Genomic DNA, 7,246 nt, shown 5'->3' on the forward strand with positions numbered 1-7,246 from the left:
CCTTTTAAAATGAGGTAAGAATCTCTCAAGTTAATGCGTCATTATTTACTTAACTAATTCCTCATGCTGGATTAGATTTCTTCTGTACCTCCCTGCCCCCTGCCCCCCGCATTCACAGAACTTCTTCAGATGATTTTCTAGGAGTGGATTACTGATTTCTTTATTAAATTAAACATTAAGGCACTTTTTCTAGTCTCAAAACATGTAAAGGTTTGAACATTTGTTGTGGATCACGTCCATTGAGGTCAATACCCTGTGCCTAACAGTTGAACTTGGCAACGGTTGTAAACGTGCCATTGAATACATCGCAGGAGATAGGCCTACGCCGAGCACTGTACTGGAGCCTGTGTGCTCTGTGCTCAGCACCCGCACTGCAGCACTAGCTTTGCTTTCTGGCCGGAGAGGCCCTGGCAGTGACTAGTACTGCTATCATGGATTGGGCCTCGTCATGGGTGCCCCAGACGTCACCCAGAGCCCCAAAAGAGCTCTGTGGCAGCTGCTTTACCCCGTGCAACCTCTGCAGTGCAAGCTCAGAGGGACCCGCTCCTGGGCTGTGCAGGATGCCTGCCTTCTGCCGACGCCTCCTGGATGCTGCAGAAGCGGGGCGCTCAGGATGATCTGAGTGGCACTGGGGGCAGGAGAAGCTCCCGCTCGCAGGAGAGCTCGACCAATGGGATCTGGAAGCGGTGGATACCTTCATCTTGCATCTTGCCGTCAGTTAGTTTGAAACTACAGTGGACTTGTAACCAAGGCGTGTCATTTGGTCCTGAGCTGTCTGCATGCGCCCTCCCTCCTTCCCGGCCCCCGTGCGTCTCTCCTCCACTCCTGTTCCCAGGGATGGAGCTCCTCGCAGACAGCTTAGCATGTGAAGTTTTGGTCAGGCTTTGTTTTCTAGGGAACCTAGGCCATGAAGATCGCTATAACTTGAGAAGACCCCAGAAAAAAAGGGGAAAAAAGTTAAATTACTTTTCTTTATATTAGCACTTTGACACTACTGTCACTATTTTAACATGGTGAAATATATTGCCAAGAAAGCCAAATTTCCTGACTGAAACTCATGTCAACTTTTATCACCCAAAAGTTTTGGGTTTATACTGCTTAGATGACAGAAGTGTTTACAATTTTCATCAGTATTAGGGATATACTTTGCCTGGAGCAGTAGCAACAAGGAAGAGAAATATAACCTTCCAGGAGGTATCAAAAAAAAAAAAAAAAAAAAAAAAAATAATGTTAGGAAATGTTTAAGTGTTTGGGAAAACTGTTTTGCATCTACAATTTTTTTCTGTCTTTTAACTGTTGATCTAACAAGATATGTAATTATAAGTAGAAAGTGGAAGTAGTATATTTTATATTAAGCCAATAAGAAAATATGTTAGATATAAAAAGCATAAATGGAATACATTTTGCTAATGGCTTTTGTGTTCCCTGAACAGGCAGTTAGTTTATTTAGGGTTTATGGCTGAAGAATAAACCTGGGAGGAAATGAAAATCTTTTATAGTGCTTATCCTGCAAACTGAAACCTTTTAAATCATGTATATAATAAAGCCCCAAACAGAATTTTTGCATTATGCCCTTTCATAGTTCGTGCTCACTAACTGTTTAAATTATGTGGCTTTAACCTCAATTCTTGCCATGACAGATTAGGATGTGGCTGTGGGACATACCCACCCAGGGGAGGTAGTATAGAACATGCCTCACTGTTATGCGAAAGAGCAGGTGAGAAGCTGTGTATTTATCTAACAACTGTCCATCTGTCATGGGCTGGATGCTGTTTCCAGAGTTATTAATTCTCTTGCTTTGTATGCGGGCACAGAGTGTTCCCACACCAGCAACAAGCTGTGTAACAGATGCCCATGTACTTCAGACCTAGCATCTGATCATTCCGATGGGTGTGATCTGTCTTTTATGTCTAAGGGCTTTTTCAGGAGCCTCTGCGGGTTGGGCTTTCTGCATATACACACAAGCTGGACATGCCGGGGAATTAATATCACCAAATCCCCCCTCCCCTCTAATCCATAGCCAGTAATTATCCAGATCTGCTGCTAAGTCCCCCAGCTTTCTCAACCCTTTGTTGGGATAATTCTAAAATTCAGAAGTATTTTTTTATACCAGTGCTGCTCAAAATATGCTCTGCTGTCTTGTGCAAAAACTTTATAGTCTGCATTGGAAAGCATCTCTGCACTTGGCTGGATAGCACAGAATGACACCCACTGGAGTCATTGCTGTTCTCTGTCCTCTCTCCTGTCTTCACCTGTTTGCTGTCCATTGTGCCTCTGCCCTCGGTTTCATGAAAGTCCTCAAGTTTGTGTGCTTCCAGCAGACTTTGCTAGCTCGCATCCAACTTTCAACTCTTTGCTTTTCAAGGGAATTGTAGTCTTACACTGCTGGTCACCTGCGAGGTAATATTTAGTCTCTCATGATAAGGTTTCATGCACACTACAGGAACACATTAGGTGCTCAGTGAATATTATATTCTTCCCCTTTATTCAAATAACAGGTATATAAGGACATCTGTGACAGTAAATTAAAGGCAGTATGCATTATGATTAAAGCTAGAAATATAAAGCCAGACTTCCTAGGTCAAAGTCCTGGCTTCATCGCTTACCAGCTGGGACAACCTTGGGCAAGTCATTTAACCATGTTTTTCCTCAGTTTCATTATTTGTCAAACGGGGATAACAATAGTACCCAACTTATGGCATTGTGAGAATTAAATAAGTGAATTGTGTGAAGTGCTTAGAAGACTACTTAACTCAGAGTAAGTGCTATATAAATATGTCATTTTCAATTATCACTGTGGACACCCCCCCTGCACTGTTTTCTTCTGAGAATAGCGGAGTGCCTCCTCTTTCCTCTTTTATTCTTTCACTCTTTAATGCTTTTGTTTCAAATTTTTGTTCAGAAATTTCACTTTTGGTATTCCCCCCCTTTCTATTTATTTAAGAAGTTGGTAAATCCTCACCGATGGCACAGAGTGCAATGTCAGTACATGCTTTTCCAGTTGCCTTGCCCACAGAAATCACCTAAGTCATCTCCCTAACCCTGCTAGCTATAGTCTCCTCAACTTGCACCAGCATCCCCTGGGCTGCTCTTCAGACCTTCAGATCCTGAGCCCCATCTCAGACCATCTAAAGCAGAATCTGTGGGTAGTAGGGCTCAGAGAGCTCAATGGAATAAGGTACCTGAGGGATTCCTGTGACGCTGCTTCTATCTCTCCACACATGGATATTTGCCTTGGTTCTTCAGGAATGGATCTCAGTGTCTGCTTCCGCCCGCTCATTCAGTTCCCTAAATGCCCTCAGTTCTGCTATTGTAAGTCATCTCTTGACATTAAGAGTTTTTAGGCTGAGCACAATAAAGGAAAGGGAAGGCTGCTGTATCATTCATTTGCTCCTGGAATGGAGAACCTGGCTCAAGTCTTACTCTGCCATGGCCTTGATGGTTGTAAGGTGAATTGCTCATGTGAATAGTACGGCCTTCTCTGGTGCTGGGGGAGCCTAGCTATCATGACATCTAAAAATAGAAGCCAGCAGCTTGGTAGCCTGAACTGTGGCCAAATCCTGCCAGTCCCTTAGCTTTTAAAGCTGTGGAAACTGCTTTTAGACCTTAAAACTGCCTTTAGACCTCCTGAACACAATTGTACTCCTCAAAACAACTTTTAGTGGTTGCACTAGGATTTGAAATGTATGTTTACAACGAATGTGCGTACACTCTCTTATAACAACTATAGTCCTTCATAGGCTGTGCTGGTATCTTAACTAGTTTTCCCAAATCCTCCCTCCTTTTCCTTATGGAATTGCTGTCACTAATTACACACATCCATATAGTATAATTATCCACTATGCTATTACTATTATTACTTTGAGCAGTTTTCTATTAGATCAATTATGAATAAGAAAAATAAGAGAATTTATTTTTACTTTTATTTACTCCTTCTCTGACACGTTTTTTATTGAGACAGAGTTTCTGAATATATCATCTTATGTATTCCTGAAGAAATTTTTTAATGGAATATGTTTTTGGGAGCAGTTTAGTTTCACCACAAAATTGAGCAGAGCATTCCCACGTACCTTCTGCTCCCACACACGCACAGCCTGCCCAACATCATTGTCCTGCCCCAGAGGGGTACATTTGTTAGAGTCAATGAACCTTCATTGACACGTCAATATCACCAAAAGTTCATGGTTTACATTAGAGTTCACTTTGGGATTGTACATTTTATGGGTTTTGACAAATGTATAATTACAGGGACCCACGATGATGACATGCAGAATAGTTTCACTGCCTTAAATATGCTTTGTGCTCTGCCTCTTCAATTCTCCCTCCTCCTTAGCCTCCAGCAACCGTGGATCTTGTCACTATCTTTATAGTTTTGCCTTTTCCAGAATGTCATATAGTTGAAATCATGCAGTATATGGCATTTGCAGATTGACTTCTTTCAGTTAGTAATATGTATTTAAGTTTCCTCCATATCTTTTAATGCTTGGTAGCTCCTTTTGTTGAATAATATTCTGTTGTCTGGATTACCACAGTTTATTTATCTATTCACCTACTGAAGGACATCTTGGTTGCTTCCAAGTTTTGGCAATTACGAATAAAGCTGCTATAAACATTCATGTACAGGTTTTGAGTGGACATAAGTTTTCAGCTCCTTTGGGTGTATACCACAGAGCATAATTGCTGGATATAAGACTAAAAGTATGTTTAGTTTTATAAAACACTATCAAGCTGCCTTGCAAAGTGGATCTACCATTTTGCATTTCCCCCAGCAATGAATGTGAGTTCTTGTTCTACATACTTGCCAGCATGTGATGCTGTCAATATCCTGAATTTTGACCATTTTAATAGATATGTAGTAACATCTCATTGTTGTTTTAATTCCTTAAAGATTTTCTCTCTCTGCTTATATTACCCATCTGTTCTTGCATTTTGTCTACTTTTTTCATTATATCCCTTAGCGTATCATTCACAGTTATTTTACATTTCTCATCTGATAATTCCAGAATCTGTATCCTATCTCAGTCTGGTTCTGATGCTTGCTTTGTCTCTTGAGACTTTTTTTTTTTAATGCCCTTTATATGCCCTGTAATTTTTTCTTGAAAGCTGGACATGACTCATGAGGTAATGGGAACTGAGATAAATGGAACTTTCCTGTGAGATTTTATGTTAATCTGGCTAGGAGATGGCTAGGAGATGGGCTGCATGTAATGTCTGTAGGTGTCAAAAATTTTAATTTCCTTGAGTGTCCTTGTTTGCTGTCTTCTCTGTTTTCTTTGGATTTCACTAAAAATATTTACTTAAGGGCCGGCCCGGTGGTGCACTGCTACAGTACGCCGCTCGGGAGCACGGCGGCGCTCCCGCCGAGGGTTCGGATCCCACATACAGACCGGCTGCTCACTGGCTGAACGAGGTGCGGGCGCAACACCGAGGGTTGCAATCCATTGCTGGTCACTAAAAAAGAGACAAAAAGGAAAAAAAAATTTTACTTAAATGGAATGTCTATCTTGTAGTTCTTTTAGCTGAAATCCAGTGATATTATATGGAAGCCTTATAGCTGTGGTGGTAAGGTGTGGGGGGAGGGAAGTGTTCTATCCTGTGAGTGAGAGTAAGTTTAGTCTTTCAGTGCCTGTTTCCCCAGGCTGTGAACTTCACAGGTGTTTCTCAGTTTCTTTCCCCCTTAGGTGAGATAGGAAGACAAGAGCATTCTGGAACTGAGTCATTTCCCTTCCCTGATGTCAGATAAGGCTTTCTGGTAAAGTTTTTTTCCAGAAGGTCTGGCCCTTGTTATAGAGAAAGCTCTGGGAGTACTTCAAAATGGTTAACTTCTCAGCCTGTATATATTCCATTATCCTCCCAATTAAACCCTTTGGGTGTAATATTTGAATGCTACTGTGACCATAAATTCCAAGGAAACTAAGAAAAAATGAAACTACCACGTTAACTGAAATGATAAGCAATAAGAATAACAATATGTTCTAACTTCCTTGAATAAGGAAAGTCTTAGTGATTGTTATTTATTAATTCTAAGAGAGAAAACAACAAGCAAGAAAACAACAAATAAAAGAATGATAGCTCATTTACCTCAATTGTGAGGAATACAAAGTTAATGAAAATGAATAAATGGGAGGTTACTGTTCAAGTCAGTGACAAGAAATAAATATTGAAATTTTTAAATGATTTTTCAAAACCAAATGGCATAAAAGTTGAGAGTATCAAGATCTTACATGAGTACCAGCTTTAATGAGTCCAGTTTGCTCCCTTGAGCTTTGGCAAGTTCAAACTATATATTTCTTAGACAGAGAGAATATTAAAAACCCTTCCTTCCTGCTGTGTTCTCATAAATCTCTCTAACAGTACACCTAGGCCTGTTTTGAGAGGAAATCTATTCCTACAGAGAATAGTCTTCCCAACTTGGCAACCCAGCTGTTAAGATGCATTTGAGCATGCTGGCGTGAAGTGCAGAAAGTCATCTTGTCTTTGTGTTCCACTCCTGAAAACAAAGGTGCCAAAGAGCCCCACACTCTACATTCACTGAACTGCCAGCTTTGGGACTAGTCACCTCCATTGCTGGGGGGTTGAAAACACCCCCATCAAAAATAATAACATGATTTGGAGGAAGAAGAAGTCTCATTCTTTAGGAGGCCAAGGTTCATGAAGGTGGGGAAGAGGGAACTTCTCTTCCCCAAACCTAAGAATGGGAAGCTTCAGGAGTGTAAAGTATGCATGTGCCTATAAGAAGAAAAGAGTTTTTTAAAATAAATATCTGTGCTGCAAACAGAATTGATATCTTTCTACGTTGCTGAATTAGGGAAGAAAATATTGGAGAAAACTCATTTGGTGGAGTCTGCTCTGGAGGGAACAGCACCTGAGCACTATGCTCTTCACTTTCCTTGACTACCCTTGATTTCCCAGTTTTCGGCAGGGGGCTCCCACACATGCCTACAGCCCATGGTTTGATAGTGAATGATGAGGATCGTAATGTGTACATCAAAAGAATGCCATGTGAGACAGACTTATGCTTTTAGGAAGACGGAGTAAATGTAATTTTCTCTGTTCTCCCTCTAAGCACAACTAAAAACCTGGGTGTTGTATATAAAATAAAAGTAAGAAAACTCTGAAAGTTAGATAGAAAGTGGACAAAGTAGGAATTTGGGGAACAAGGAGCAACACAGTGGTGAGTTTTTGGGTCTTTCTTTCTTTCTTTCTTTCTTTCTTTCTTTCTTTCTTTCTTTCTTTCTTTCTTTCT

This window comes from Galeopterus variegatus, unplaced genomic scaffold (assembly GCF_000696425.1).
Source record: "Galeopterus variegatus unplaced genomic scaffold, G_variegatus-3.0.2 Scaffold1719, whole genome shotgun sequence".
NCBI classification, from domain to species: domain Eukaryota; kingdom Metazoa; phylum Chordata; class Mammalia; order Dermoptera; family Cynocephalidae; genus Galeopterus; species Galeopterus variegatus.